This window comes from Canis lupus, chromosome 9 (genome assembly GCF_003254725.2).
Source record: "Canis lupus dingo isolate Sandy chromosome 9, ASM325472v2, whole genome shotgun sequence".
Lineage (NCBI taxonomy): Eukaryota > Metazoa > Chordata > Mammalia > Carnivora > Canidae > Canis > Canis lupus.
Window position 1 is genome coordinate 2,841,783 of NC_064251.1, and position 15,335 is coordinate 2,857,117.

The window sequence follows — 15,335 nt, forward strand, 5'->3', positions numbered from 1 at the left end:
GAGGTTAAGTAAAGCTGTATCTTTGGATGAGATGGCCCGAGCCATCCCCCAGTTTCCTACCACACTTGGGTCCAGGAAGGCACAACCCAACAGGCTGCCCAGACCCACCTGTGGAATCCCCGGTGATGCGCCCATCGCGGCTCACCTGCAGCCATGCCTCGTTTGACTCTGTTCCTTCCAACTAGTCCTTCCCGGTGCGGGGGTTCACACACAGTGGGAAGAGGGCCGGGGCCCTGTTGCTCAAGGTCGGGGATCGGGGGCGGGGCATGTGGCTCAGGCCTCGGCATTATGGAAAGGCTTCGACGTTGACGTTGTGTAGGAAGAGCTGCTGTGCCTGCTGCTTCTACATGGTGGATGCGTCTCACCCCTGCATTTGCTGCAGACCTTCCTTCCTTGATACACGGGGAGCCTTCCCCTCTCCGGCTGGTCCTCTCTCCACATAGAGCAGAGACAGAGGGCCATCCCTGGGCCTGTGGCCCCACCCTGGCCTGTGTGGGCGACACTGCATGGCCACAGGGCCTTCTCCCGCCTTCTCTTCCTGTCTGAACACAGAGGCAGCCAGGCTGGGCTGGGAGGGCGGTGACCAAGAGGCTGCCTCCTGCAGGTGCTTTGCCTGCAGGCTGCCCGCTTTCCCCTCCACACCCCCCTCTCCCAGGGCCTCCCGCCCTCCTCCTCTGAACTCCAGACACGGGTGGGGGCGGTTCTCAGAGAAGCAGAGCCAGGGGCACGGGCAGACAGCTGCAGGTGCATCCACAGAAGTGCTTGCTGGGGTCAGCGGCCCGCCTCCCCACCCCCCCCGGCCCCTGCCCCACCGGAGGGGCTGCCTTCAAGGAGACAGGAGGCGAACCACATGCTCTTCCACCCAAGAAAGGGGAGCTGCCGGGGGGGGAAGCCTGGTGTGTGCTGTGCCTCTTCACTAACCCTTGGAAATGGAGTTCACCTCGGAGGCTTCCTCAGGGCCCCCGGGGTCCCCCCGGAGCAAAGCGTGCGTGTCCTGGAAACTAACATGATACCCTCCACTCATTTGCCAGATGTCAGCCAGCTCCAGGGCCACCACTGGCCCATGGCGGATCACTCCGGAAACAGAGGAAGTCTCCTCTGCAGCTCCCTCCTGGGTGTGACGGCCACAGGGGCTCCCAAGCCAGCTTCTTTCGAGGCGCCTGCAGAGTGGTCCCGAGAGGGAGGCCGAAATGCTCTCCACCACCCATCAGTCCTGCGCCCAACCCACCTGCCAACACCTGGTAGGTGGGAGGTGTAGAGGAGGGGGCACGCTGTGTGACAAGCAGGCTGGTCCCCCCTGCACCTGCCGACAGACGCACTTGGGTGATTCAACCCCTCCTTGAAATGCCCACCTAAAGATTTGCAGATAGCCTGGAAACGCAAGGTCCTGAGTTCTCATCCTGCCTCACCCGCTTGACAGTCAGCCTCCCTTCTCAGCTTGCATCCCGGCGCTGCTGGAGCCTTGCTTGGGGCTCATGTTGGTACAGCGCTCCATGCACCTTTGGCCAGGGCTGAACACACTTCTCTGAGCAGCGCTCAGCATACGGGCCTCTCTGGCGGATGCAGGAGAGCACTGAGCGGGGTGCCCGCCTCCTCTCCAATCTGGTGGCATCCAGCACAGAAGGGCAGTGAGGAGTGAACACGGAGGTTTGGAGGGAGGGGCTAGGTGGGCGGGCAGGTGCGGCCACGGGCCCTTCTGGATGCAGAACATGCCGCTCTCACTGGCCCCCAGCGTTCTAGATTAGGGGAGTGGGGCTTAGGAACCCAGCTCACCACCGGTTGATGCCCGGCAAGCAGCTCTCATGGCCCGGTCCCAGGGAAAACTGCCCTGGGGCCTGTGATGAGCGTGGGCGCGCATCCATCTGTGGCAGCAGTGACTTAACACAAACACCAAGACACCCCAGTTCCTGGAAGTTGGCTCTCTGCACCCACGGAGCGGCTTCAGGCGTCCTGGCCCGATGTTTCTCTTCCTGAGCTGGCTATCATGGGAAACAACTGCGGAGCCTCTGCGGTTACACACCTGTGCTGTGTGCCTTCCACATACATTATGTCCAATCCTGGTGACAAGGGGGATTGAGGCACAACTGAGCTCCCATCTAGGGAAGGGATTGCAGCAAACCGAATGCAGGCCCACCTGGTTGCTGCACTCACTGCCCTCCCTCTTGCACACACCCTCAGGGGTCCTTACCTGCACACAGACACCCGTGACAGTGTGGGGTGGGCCGTCCACACCCAGTGCCTTTACAGTTGGGCTATGTATACAGTTGGCATTAGGGCCAGAAGGGGGCTTCCAGGAAAGGGGCTTTGGAAACCCCCTCTGGGGACCTCCCGGGCAACTCTGGATGTTCTGTCCCCAGAAGATGCGTGTAGGTGCACACAGGTGCAGTTGGGGGCTCTACACCCCTTGAACCCTGCTCAGGAACACCCGTCTCAGCGGCTGGTACCTGCGTGCATCTCCCTTGCACCCCAACCCTGGGTGTCACGATGGTTGGCTGCTGGCGCCTTAGGATGCCAGCCGACACACGCTTCCTCTTTCCCGGGAAGACAAGCTCCTCTTAGAAGCCAGGCCCTCACCCCTTCTATCCACTGCCCCCAGTCGGATACGCTCCACGTGGGCAGGATAGAGGAAGCAAACTAACTTTTATTACGGACCCTATGCTGGGAACCTTGCCTGGGCATGCTGCCTGTGCCATCTCATTTAATGGCTTGGCACGTTCTTGCCAACCCTTCAGTATTACGGTCTCGGGGAGACCATAACCTCCCTGCCTCCGCTCCACCGCCCGCCGGGTTGCTCTCCCTCCCTTTTTGCGTTTGGCGTGCTCCCCTCCTGCCGCCCCTGCACCCATCGCTGCTTCCAGGGCACAGCTCATGTTCCGCCCTTGCCCGTGTCTCCTTCCCTCCTCGCCCCCCTCCCGGCCCTGTATCTCTTCATCTGAACCCACTCCTCTCCTGACCCCGAAGTTTCCTGTGTCACTTTTTGCACCCTTTAAAATAATCGGAGACATGCACGTAAAGTCGAGAACAAGTCGTACAATGTAAGTTTTAGCTCGTGTATTGGAATACAGATCCTGTAAGGTCAGGCTCCTGATTCTGCTTGTCTTCTCCCTCTCTGTGCTCAGCCCCTCTGCTCTTCCTTCTCAGCAACTTGTCTACCCCCCCTTCCTGCCTCTGACTTTCCCTCTCTGAGGACGAGGCCCCAGGAGAGCCCACACTTGGCGCACGGCACCTCGAAGCACTCTGTGTCCTGCTCAGCCCAGGGCAGGGTGCGTGAGGACAGGGCCCCGGGGTGGCTCGGGGGCCCTGCTGGGCAGCCCTCCTCAACACCTGCTGCGGCAGCCAGAGAATATCTTGGCTTTTTGTTTCCTTGCTATCCCTGCCATTGAGGGAGGACACCAGGTGAGCCCCCGAGGTCACTGGAGCTTTGCCGATGGGAATCTGGGATCCGTCTCTGCCCCAGGCTCCAGCACCTCCTTTCAGTGCAGTAAGATTTTAAACCTACCTGGGTTTTCAGCCCATTTGAAACTGAAGAACAAAGGCCGCGAGTCAGAGCAGCGAGCCATGTTTTGTGGCACGTGGCTCGTGGCAGTGGGCGCTGCTGTCCGGTGTGGGGGGGTGGGGGGTCCTCTCCTGGGACCCCAGCGCATCTGCAAACGGCCTCCCCCAGCTGCGCCACCAGTTACATCTTGGAGCCACCGTGCCGCGAGGGGAGCTCTCGGCAGAACGCGCCCAGTTCTCCTGCGGAGCGTGAGGAGCCCGTTTTTGGCTTACCTGCCCGTGGTGGCTGGAGCCAGGCGGGTATGGAGGAGCAGGTACAGAGGAGCGGGCGCCTCCGCAGAGCCTCTGCCGCTGCAGACGGCAGCGACCCCTCTCCAAGGTTTTAGAGGGAAAGACGCACGCCCACAGGACAGGCCGGCAGAGCTCACAGCTGAAAGGCACAGTGTTTATGTCGAAGGCTCCATGAACAGCTCAGCAAAGGGCGGCAAGCAGGTGTTGTCCAAACCTGCAGAGGGTGGGATGTGAGGGATGAACTCATGGCTCATCGTAAAGGATTTGGGGGCAGATCAGAGGGAGGACTTTTCCCGGCAGGCGAGGTGGGTTAAATCTGGGAAAAGTTTGCCAAGAGAGGCAGGGCGTGGAGCCCTCCTCGCTGGGAAGCATCTCAAAATAGCGCTCGTTCTCATAACCGAGGACAAAGAGGGTCCTGTCTGGAGGCAGGAGGATGGACTGAACCAGTGTGCAAGTCTGTTCTTCAAGTGGGAAGACGTGCGTGCTGCTGGACAACCGAGGCACATGCGGCCCTCCCTGCCTTCAGGGGCTGCTGGGGCCAGGGCTGCTGGCCCCGATGATGGGCTGGGTGGCCAGCTGCACCCTCCGTGTCCCCGGGAGGCCCTGGACGCAGGGAGGGAGTCCCGGGCACACCCTCCAGCGGCCACACTTGCCGTGGACAGGAAGGAGCCCACCATGGCCTCAGGAAGCTGGCCTTGTCCCGGGAGCCTGCAGCCACCCCGATGGCCCAGCACCACAGGACGCCCCCAGCCAGCCCAGGCTGCTCTCTCTCCGAGAGAGATCCTCTGATCCGCTGAGATCCTCAGCGCTATGCCCAGAAACTGGGCAGAGGGGCCCAGGGCAGTCACCGCTCAGCCGGGCTGGCCTGAGTTTTGCAGGGAGGGGTGGACTGGTTCATCTCTGCCGCCGGGGAGAGCCTGCCCCGCTGTTCTTTCTCGCCCCCACCGGCTCTCTTCCCTTCTGCTGAGGGCCACCAGGCTCCCGGGCTCCCTCCTTTTTTTGGTGACACAGTGTCACTTCTCTTCCTTCCTGGCTCCAATATGTCAAAACTTTGTGGCAGGAAAGAAACGCAGGGAAAACCATCCGGGAACTAGGTCACCTAAAAACAACAACCTGACTGTAATTGAATCAGCTCCTTACAGTGGGCTGTCTCCAGAGGAGCCAAAAATCCAATGGCGGCTTCCTCCCCCCACCCCCCCACCCCCCGCCACACCTCCCCTCCTTACATGGGAAATCTCAAAATGCAGCTCTTGGCACAAATGTTTCCAATAAAACCCCATCAGGCAGATAATGAAAACATCACGACGTTCGCACCCAGACTGTGTCTTGACTGTAAGGCCGAGGACGCGGGGAGGTGGAGGTGACGGTTGTGGGAATACGCGGGCGTTCGCTGTTGTTTTGCTTAGCGAACCATCCCGTTTCGTTTGTCCTTGGCACTTTCGCTTCTGGATTCTGACAGTCAGGGAGTGCTGTCCTCTGTTGGAGTTTTGGGTGACCACACAGGCCTCCTCCCCTTCCCTTTGGCTTCCTCAATCCTAGGCCGTGTCTACACTGCCACTGGGTCAACAGCGAACCCCTGGGTCACCCCGATACTCACTGGTGAAAGGCATTAGCCACGGTGCCAGCAGGGGCTCCGGCCGACAGCTCTCGGGGGGGTCCTCTGCTCACCAACTTGGCCAACAGCTGGCAAGTGGCCCATGAGATGAAGGCTCACCATTGAATGATGTGCTGGAGGTTCTCGCTTCCATGAGACTACTGTTTGGAAAACAGGAGGGGAAAAAAGACCTTTCTGGAAATGACACAGTGGTAGGTGTGGTAGAAGAATCATGGAACCAACCCATAAAGACACGGAAGTTAGTGCCTGGTGTGCCAGCCGTGCTGCTGACGTCAAGGGCAGATCTGGTCTCTTTCCTCGCCGAGAGGGTGGCCCACATAGACGATGACGACACATGTCACCCTGTGACTCCCCTGGGCCTCCTCAAAGATTGTGATCTTTTTTTCTTAAGATGCAATCTGATGTCTCAAGTGTCTAAACCACCTGCTGGCTGGCTGAGAAGCAACCAGTTAATAAGGAGTAGTCAGAGGTCAGGGACACCTTGCCAGTTTTCCGATAATCTCAAGTCCACCTTCTCAACCCAAAAAGGCACCAATACCATCTCCTTTCTGGGCGTCCAGGGGAGAAAGAAAAAAATCCTCTTTTGGAGAACGCCCTGCCTCACACACACTGTAATTTGCTTCCATGCAAGCTCAGGACGTGATTGCCTGCGGAGCATTGCGGGGCGGACCCCAACCACCAGGGCTCCAAACTGCAGCCGGATGCACCTTCCCCAACACCTTCCCTTGCACTCGCAGCCGAGCGAGCCCCGACCACAGGGGGCTTCACCTGATGGCATCCCTGCTCCGGAGTTGGCATGGGCCTGCGCCAAGGCCTCCAACACCGTCCACTGCCTTGACCGCAGAATCAATAGGAGCGTCCTCTTGGCCATTTTGCTTGTAAATGAACATCTAAGAGTTGATGCATTGGCTCTGGTTAGGTGGAAGGAGTGCAGACTACAGAACATGAATGACCCGGGTCTGCTTTCAGCCAGGCTGTGTGCTCACCGGGTGGCCTTTGACGGGTGACAACTGGGAGGCCCAGTGTCTCTGCCGGCGTGACGGGGGTTGCAGTGGGAGTGATGGGGGGCCGGAGGGGTTCAAGGAGAGCATGGTGTAGGGGGGAGAGGGGAAGCGCCAGGCCTCCAGTCGGTCTACGTGTAGTGTCAGCTCCTCTCTCTTCTTTGAAGGATGTGTGTGCCTGTCCATGAGTGTGTGTGTGTGTGTGTGTCTGTACCGAACGATTGGACAGCTAGGGCTGCCAAGTAAAAATACAGGGCGCCTGCTTAAATTCTAATTGCAGATAAACCGTGAATAATCGGTACTATAAGTACATCCCAAATATTTGCCTGATATATTCTACCAAAAAAACATAAAACATCATTTGCTGTTTATCTGGAATTTCAAATTCAACCGAGCATCCGGTGGTTCTCTTTGCTAACTGTGGCAAGCGTAGCTGGAAGAACGTTTGTTGTTTCAGTTGTAAAGCCTGATGGACGGGAGCAGGTGTGCAGGGATGGCGGCCGTGGGGGTGGGAGCTGCGTGAGGAAGAGCCCAAGGCGGCGAGGTCTGGCCCTCCAAGCAGGGCCCCGCTGCCCTTCCCTTGGCCCCGTGCCTCCTTTCCCTTTCTTTGCATGGAGACCCTTCCCTCGCGTCGGGGTAGAGCTGTGGGCCGCGGGCTGTCCCGGCGGGGAGAAGCTAGCAGCACCGCCTTGGCCCCGTGGAGTCGCCCTCACCTGCGGGTTGAGTCTACCTGGAGCTACACAGCCTGGCGAGAGCCTGCACCCGGGGCTCCCCTCCTCGCCCAGCCTGGGCGCCGGCCACGCTCTCTCGAAACCTTATCCGTCTGTTTCGTGGGTGACATTGCATCTTCCCGAAACAGGACTCAGCAGAGCTCAGAGCAGCTGCCGGACAACTGTGAACTGGGCACAGAGCCATGTCCTCAGGGAGCCCTGCACGCCCTCTCGGCCCCGGCACCCCCTGGTTCTGTCCAGGCCCCCGGCTCCCCAGCACCGCTAGACCGCCCCCTCCCATCGTCCACGCAGCACCACCGCCAGCCCTCTCCACTTGGCGAATCCTGCCCCAGTCCTCCCGGCCCGCCCAGTGGGTGCTGCGGGTCCTGGCAGGTGTCAGGGGGCACGCAGGCCTGCAGAGGGAACTAGGAAATGAGATGGGCTCTCCTCCCCCAACGACCTCCCAGCTCTGCCAGCAGACCCATCCCTCGCAGACTGCATTGTTTTCAATCCAATCTCGTTTTTATTGAAGTTTCCTTCAGGGTTAGCTCAGGAGACGTCTCCCCCTAGCCTCTTGCGAGTGGCCTTATTTACCAGAATCCCCTCGGTGTGGCATTTAACGTCTCCATTAACATTTCGTGCATCTTGCTCATCGCGCGCATGGGCCCTCCGAGACCTCCGGGGTGGCGGGCACACGGCAGCCCGCAGAAACGCCAGGCTTATTTTAATTGGTTTGAAACCGTTGCTGTCGACCACAGAGGGGTCTCTTTCCTTGAGTAATGACCTGGAATTTGATCGTGCAGCTTTTATTAGCTTGTCACACGGAACGTGTAACCGTGTGAGATCAAAGCGAGAGCCAGGCGCCCATCTGCCCCCCACGGTGCTCTGGCTGGGCACGCAGCTGCCCCCCGCAGCACGCTCGCCAGGGCGCGCCGGCCACGCAGGCCCCGAGGACACGCAGGAAGTGCCTCCTGGCAGCCGGCAGATGGTGGCTCTGGTGGGCGGTGGGGAATCGCCTTGAATGAGTTTCTGGCCAGGCAGGGTCCTGTCCCGAGCTCTCCTGAAGGCCTGCCCGGAGACAGGGAGGAGTCGGCCGCCTGTGGCCAGGACCACGGTCCCGTCAGCTGCGGGAAGGGGGAGGTGGGCTGATGCCTTATCTGCTTGAAGAGATTTGCTTGCCAGGGGCAGGGAAAGCCGTCTCAGCGCCCGGAACTTGCTGGCATCCGACCCAGGGGCCCGGGGAGCTGTGCCTTTCCCTTGCTCTCATCATGCGGAGGAAAGTGAGAGCCCCTGAGTTCAGGGAAGCACCGGTGGTCTAGCGTCTGCAGTGTTGGAGCGCGTGGTTCCCACCACCTGCCCCAGCCCTCGTCTCCAGTGCAATGAGGCCTCCCCTCTGCTCGGGCTGGTTGTACATAAGGAAAACCTCTGGAGGCAGTTGAAGATGCAGTTTCATGGCCCTGGAAGTGGAGGGACAGTGGCAGGGAATGATCTGGCTCCTTCCAGAATCGTGCTGCTGCACATGCCATGTGTCAGGCCCTCAGGGCCGCTGGCGAGTCTGTGGCATCAGAGTGTGGAAGGACTGTGCCACCGGCCGCCACTTGTGTGTCATCGGGGTCTCCTGCTCCCTCCAGGGGCTCACAGTCCAACCACATTCATCTCAGAGGAAATTTGGGGAATTTTTTATAATTAAGGTGAATATAATAAATACTAAATTTCTATGTTCCGGGATCCCTGGGTGGCGCAGCGGTTTGGTGCCGGCCTTTGGCCCAGGGCGCGATCCTGGAGACCCGGGATCGAGTCCCACGTCGGGCTCCCGGTGCATGGAGCCTGCTTCTCCCTCTGCCTGTGTCTCTGCCTCTCTCTCTCTCTGTGACTATCATAAATAAATAAATTAAAAAATAAAATAAAAATAAAAAAATAAAAAAAATTTCTATGTTCCTCCACCTGTAGTTAGCAATGGTTAACATGTAGTTATACCGCATTATTTTCAAAATGAAAGGAGGTGGGCAGGCAGGTCAGGTCCCCTCTGACCTCTCCCAGCCTCGTCCCTGCCCCCCGACACACACAGCCAGACGTGGATTCAGCGTCCACTACTCTGGTCCCTCAAAAACACATTTATACACACATGACTGTGAGTAACGAACAGAGCATCTTAGAGCTCACATATGTGACCTCTTCCTGGGAACGGCTTCATTCGTTCAGCATCAAGCATCGTGGCTCCTTCCCGCTGGCGTGTGTTTCTGACCCGTTGTCTCTCTCTGCCGCGTGGGAACCTCCCTTAGGGATCGGCTACTTTGTCTTCATCCACCCTTTCCTAGGTGGCTCCTTGGTTGTTGTTGGCAAAGCATCGCTACTGCAGAGGATGCCCCTGCCTGGGACGTGTCTCCTTGTACCTGGGGGACGTGGGTGCACCTGGCCATGAGTGGCTGGGTCTCAGAAAGTTCTGGATCCTGGCCCCGGCTCTGTGACGCATCCTCACGGGCGCAGAGATCACCACTTGGCCCGCGTGCCTCCCTGTGGGCATGGAAAGATGGCAACTGGCCACGTCTGAATCCTTGGTTCCTCCATGTGCAGGCTGGACTCTCCCACTTGGGAAGCAGGCTGTACCTTGGCAAGAAGTGAAACCAGTGTACTTGTGAAAAAGAGATGAAGAGAGAAGGGACAGAAGGGAGGGGAGGGGTGCGTAAGGAACCATTTGCCAGCATTTGGGCTTCCCTGTTGGGTCCCCTTTCTGTGAACCCCACTTGACGAGCAATCCTGGCCTGCAACCTCCCTGGTGAGAGGCCGAGCAAGCGTGTTTCAGGTGTGACCCCTTGCTGCCCTCTGAGGCCCTCTGGCTGCCTGACTCTCAGCCTGGCCTGGCAGGACCAGGGTCCTCAGAAGCAATGGAGGGACACCGTCCTAGAAGAGGGGGATAGAGGGCCCAGAGGAGAAACAGCTGCCTCTGCTCAGAGGCTGGAGATACTCACTCGTGGCCACGGGGTAGCTTCTGGACGGGGAGAATGTGCAGGGGCACCTCCTGGTCTGGGGGCATCTGCTGGGCTCAAGACCTAGGCTCCTGTTCCCTCTCTGGCACTTTGCTGAACCAGCGCCTGGGGTGGGACCACCCACACTGCTGCCTAGTGACTCTGCTGCAGTGGGTTCTGGATGGTTTCCTGGGCTGTGCAAGAACTCATGTTGCAGACAGGGAAACTGAGTCACCCAGAGACTCAGCATAGCAAGGGCGAGGACAGGATGGCAGTCACGAGCTGTCCTGGGCCAGATTCCCCGGGTTCAGGTGCAAGGTGCACCAGCGAGCACTTGTTGACCTCCAGGGTCACTGGAAAGGCCACCAGGTACAGCCAGAAGAAGGTTCTGGGAGCCTTTATTGTCCTAAGGCCCCGTCCTGTCTGTCCTGCCACCCTCCTCCCTGGGTGGGGCAGGACTGCCCCTCGCATGTGCTCCTACTCTCGCCTGAGGAGGACCAGGCAGTGGCAACAGCTTGGTTTTATGAAGCCAATAAAATCTCGAGTTCTTGAGCAGGAGGGTTTCCTGGCCTGAGCCCGGCAAGTACCTTGGGACGGGCGTCATGTTCCTCTCCCAGGAAGGCTGCCATCTGTCCTTGCCTGCCACGCCCTGTCCCCGTCAGAGGTCCTCAGGCCAAGCCCTTTGGTGTCGTCACCGCCCAGCCTGGACTCGGGATGGTGCTCACCGCGCCTGTTCTCTGTGACACTGGTCCCCCTTCCTAAAAATCCACCCCATTCCCATCTCCCCTGCATGGCTTTCCCGTACTCCTTCTTTGTCTCTGGGACTTTTCCTGGTGTGCCTCATTCCTGGGGCCTGCTCTAGCTTCGGGGATGCGGCCCCACCTCCCTGCACACACAAAACCCTGCGAATCGATTCTGAAAACCATCAGTCACAGTACAGTAGCGCTGCTAACTGTGGCATTTTGCTTTGCAGTTATTGATACATCATCGGGACTGAGAAGCCGGCTGTGGGTGGGCGCTGGGCCGGGCACAGAGGACGGCGTGTGGGGACAACTGTCCTGCAAATGTCAGGGACCACCGCTCTGGCCACCGGGGTGGGTTGTGAGGCTCACGAGGAGGCTGGCTCTAGGCTGGGAGTCGGGGCCAGCGTGTCCCTGGGCTTGTGACCCTGCAATCCTTGCACCCCAGAGATGGCTGGCCCTTCACTGCCTCCTCTGTCCCTTCCGAGCCATAGAAGGGCTGAGCCCCTGCAGAGGTACAAGCTGGAGAGGCCACAGAGGTGCTGAATCAGCCACGGTTCTCCAGAAAAACAGAACCACTAGGAGCTAGCTACCAATCTGCCAGTCTGCCTATATCTACCTGTATGATAGAGACTGGATGGATGACGGCTGGAAGGATGGATGGATCGGTAAAGAAAAGAGGTTTGTTTTAAGGAATTGGCTGGTCGTGGTGAGCCAGCAGGTTTTGATGAGCGAGGTTAAACGTCTAAATAAACTGCAGGTCCGTACCCACAGCAGGTCCTGGTCAGCCGCACACCCCGGGAGTCTGGCCCGGTGCTGGGGAGCCCAGCCTGGTGATGGGGGTGCTGCTGATGACTTGCCCCCAACAAGGCTCTGCTGCCCACAGAGGAGCGCTGGGGCCCGCGCTGGGAACCGGCGACACAGGCCGTCCCACTGTCGCTCTGCTCGTTGCCAGCCGGACCCCATGGGCTACAGGCCCCCTCCCCTCGGGTCCCAGGGCCCGGTCTGATAGTGTGCGTCTCACCACGGGACAGCAGCGAGCGGCTGGGAGCCTCGAGGTGTGAGCAGGGATGCTTTGTTAGAACTCCTCCCAGCCCGACGAGTCCTCAGCTGCAGCGTTCAAAAGATGCCGTTCCCATGACACTGTGTCCTGTGGTATTTTTAATCAAGAGCGCGGGAGAGCGTGCGTCTGATGCATTTCAGATATTCAGAGATTGAAAATGGTTTTGTTCTCGTGTTTTCTTTTCCAAATGCAGCGTTAAGTCAGAACGGCCAGAGGAAGATCCTGCCAGCATTTCCCCCGAGCTGGTCCACAGGCCCCTCCGGCCGGGAACCCGTTCCGGGAGCTGTCCGTTGGCAAACAGGTGGGTACCCCTTCCAGTCGCACTTTCTGCTCCACCTGGAGCCAGTTCACGGATCAGGCCTTCGGGGGGGGTTGGGGGGTTGCGGCGTCCGGGGGCCGGGGGCGGCAGGGTGGCACCTGGGCAATGTGGCGATGCGGCGTCAGCTGGGGGACCCGTGGTTGGTAAAGAGCAGGGTCCCCTCCTCCCCCGCCCCCACTACATGGCTCCTCAACCCTTCCGTGTTTTTCACCTGCTGTTGCTCAGGCCCATCCACTAAAATGCAAATCAGCGAGTGTATAATAGATAATTAATAGACTGATCAGCCAGCAAGGGAGGTAAGTAGATAAATAATTTTAATCATCCTTGGGCTGCCCATAAATTCCCTCACTGCCTTTTTATTAAACTCTGTTTACAGGAGTCATTCATATTGCATGCCATTCTGCAAATCCCTTCCTTGGCGTCTCCCACCAGGTCCGACCTGGAGCGGAGGCACCGCGTGACAGCCAGGTCTTTTCCCGGCAGGGCCCAGCTCTGGCACGGGTCGCGGGCCCTGCCCAAGCAGCAGTGATAGGAGGCACCAGGGCAGACTGTGCCCGGCTCCCCAAGGCCCGCCCTCTGCTCCCCACCGTGGCTGCAGCCTATATTTAGACAGACTCTGAAACCTTTATTATGCTTGGCACCTGTGCCGTAGGTATGCGCTCCTTCTCCTCCCTGGGGATGGCCTCCGCCTATTAATAGCCTTGGCTGAGGCTTCCTCATGGCTCCAAATGCCAAGAGAGAAAGTGGGTTAATAAATATAAAAGAAAAGTCCTGTAAGAGGGCCTGGGGCCAAACTCTCTCTCAGACTCTCCAAGAGTGGCAGCCGACGGGGCACAGGGCTCCCTCCTCCCCAGCCAGTCCCCATCCTCCTCCACCCAGAGGCCCGATGCCTGGCCAGCAGGTCTGGGGACCAATGTCAGAGAAGGGCTCCAGGCTTCCAGGGAGCTGGGATGGTGGAGGCACGGGGGTGGGAAAGGCTGCCATCCGGGTGGGGCAGAGGAGGGGTTTGGGTGGCTGGAGGAGACAGGGAGCCCTCTCCTGCCTCCCCCTTCCCACCTGCATGGCTTCCCCATCGGTTTCTGCTGGTGCCCTGGTGCACCTGCAGGATGGAAGAGGAGGGGGGACGTGGCCGTTGGGATGGTCACCGAGCAGGACCCATCTCTCCTCACCTTGTCCCCCGCTCCAGGAGTCTGTAGCAAGAAGAGCTTGGCCTGAGTTAGAATCACCTGTTCAGAGTGGCGTCCCAGGAACAGAGCAGGAAGGGGACAGGGAAGCTCCCTGAAGACAGGGGTGCCCAGGTCTGCTCACAACCCAATTCCACAGTGTCCACTGCACAAGGCAATGGCTGGCGTTCGAGATAGACGTGTAGGCTGTCCCACACCCCCAGCTGGCACATCATCAGCTGACACTCCAGAGTGCCCTCGGGCCAGGGCATGCTTCTTTCCCCATCCCATTTGTTCCCAGCCTGGTGCTGTGTGGGCATGCTCCTAGGATCTGTGCTCCTTCAGTGGGTCACCGCCACCCCAAAGAGCTGAGGCTCCCGCCTGGGGACACGGCCGCCGCAGCCGCTGTCTGCAGGCCTGCTGTCAGAAAGTTCTCTGCGGAGCTTCCAGCCCCTGTTGGGTAAATTCCCTCTGGGTTTCACCCGGTGGAAATGAAGTCAGACCGTAGATGTTGCTGGTTTTACGCAATGCGACTGTCCCTAGCTGCTCCAGTGGGACAGCTGACAAGGGCAGAGCCTGGGCGGCCTCCTGCTGCTTCCCGGGCCGGGCACTGGTGTCTACAGCAGGCCGCCTCGATGGCCCGCTGGGCTCATACCTGCCTGGTCGTGTGTCCCCCTCGCAGGGCGGCTGTTTTCCGGGAGCAGAGAGGGGATTCAGGCTGAACAGGTGCAAGGGCCACTCTGTGGAATTACAGTCCCTTCAGGAGTTTATTTAGCTCAGAGCTGCATGCCCGCCCTGCTGCCTCCCTGGCCCACACGGGCTGAGTGGGAGGAAGGCGGGCCAGGGAAGAGGCAGAAAGCTGGCGGGGCAGCTTTTCCAAGCACTTCGTCCCTCTGCTCAGTTCAGGGCAGGCTGGAGGGGTGGCACCTGTGCCCGCTTTCATCACGGTCTGTCCAGGGCGGTCAGACAAGGGGCCAGGACTGTGCCTTCGTTAGGGTGGGGAGGCACGGGGAACGTACTTCTCAGAACTGAGAGCAAACCCTGTCGTGACAGCTCTGCGTCTCTGGCTCTTCTGGTCGTTCGGGGGATATTTTTAGGGCTTCTTATCTGTTTCTGTTTTGGGGGAATTGGGGTCAGGTGAAAAGAAAGAATAATGAATGAAAGACAGGAGCAAACCTCGGCCACCCAGTGATGGGCACCAGAGCAGGGCTCCTCGTGCTCTGGGGCCTGCTGGCCTGTGTGCAGGAGCCAGGTGGGGAGGGGGTGCTTCCCCTCTCTCTGTCAAGAGGCCTGTAGCTCCGCGGGGTGTGCACACCTCTTCCTGTGCCTGAGCCTCAGGCAGCCCTGTGGGACCCCTCCACTGCCAATGAGGCCGCGGGGAGCCTGGTGCAGGACTCGATCCCAGGACCCCGGGGATCACGCCCTGAGCCAAAGGCAGACGTGCAACCACTGAGCCACCCAGATGTCCCTGTAAGGTTTTGTTGTCATTGTTGCTTCAAGGCACCTTCAGGAGCATGCATTGAGGTGGATTTTCACCTCGTTTCACTTCACTGCGTAGAGGTATCCTAATTTACTTATCCAAGCCCTCAGGTGTGCTTTCAAGGACCAGGAGGGCGTTAGCCTCTGCCCGTTTCCAGAACTCTCTGCCACACTTCAGGAAACCAGAAGATTAATTTCCCAAATAGGAATTAGGAGATGATTATTCACATCACAAAGGAGTCTGTAAACATACCCTCCAAAGAGCTTCTCTGATACGTGGGCTCCTCGGGGGCATTCAGACGGGCTCCCATGTAGAAGATCCCAGGTCACAGCTAGTTGCACGGAGGGTGGCACAGCTGCCTTCATGCTGCCTTCCCTTCCTTCATTCCCGGGTCAGCACGTACATGTGAGCACACATCAGCACACGCACACCCACACCCATGCATGCTCACACACACACAGCACACGCACGTGCAAGCACACATGCATACGC

General features: G+C 59.1%; 1 protein-coding gene across 9 annotated transcripts in view; it reads left to right on the plus strand.

The window, feature by feature from the left end:
* The window catches only part of RBFOX3 (RNA binding fox-1 homolog 3), a 446,986-nt gene that overhangs the window by 254,794 nt on the left and 176,857 nt on the right, over positions 1-15,335 (plus strand). For 8 of the 9 annotated variants that reach the window (XM_025468223.3, XM_025468224.3, XM_025468214.3 and 5 more), the window contains one exon: positions 12,075-12,182. The gene's annotated coding sequence lies outside the window, so the exon portion shown is untranslated. Of the gene's footprint in view, positions 1-1,031; positions 1,242-12,074; positions 12,183-15,335 lie in introns of those variants that run through there. The other variant, XM_049113859.1, reaches the window with a different exon arrangement.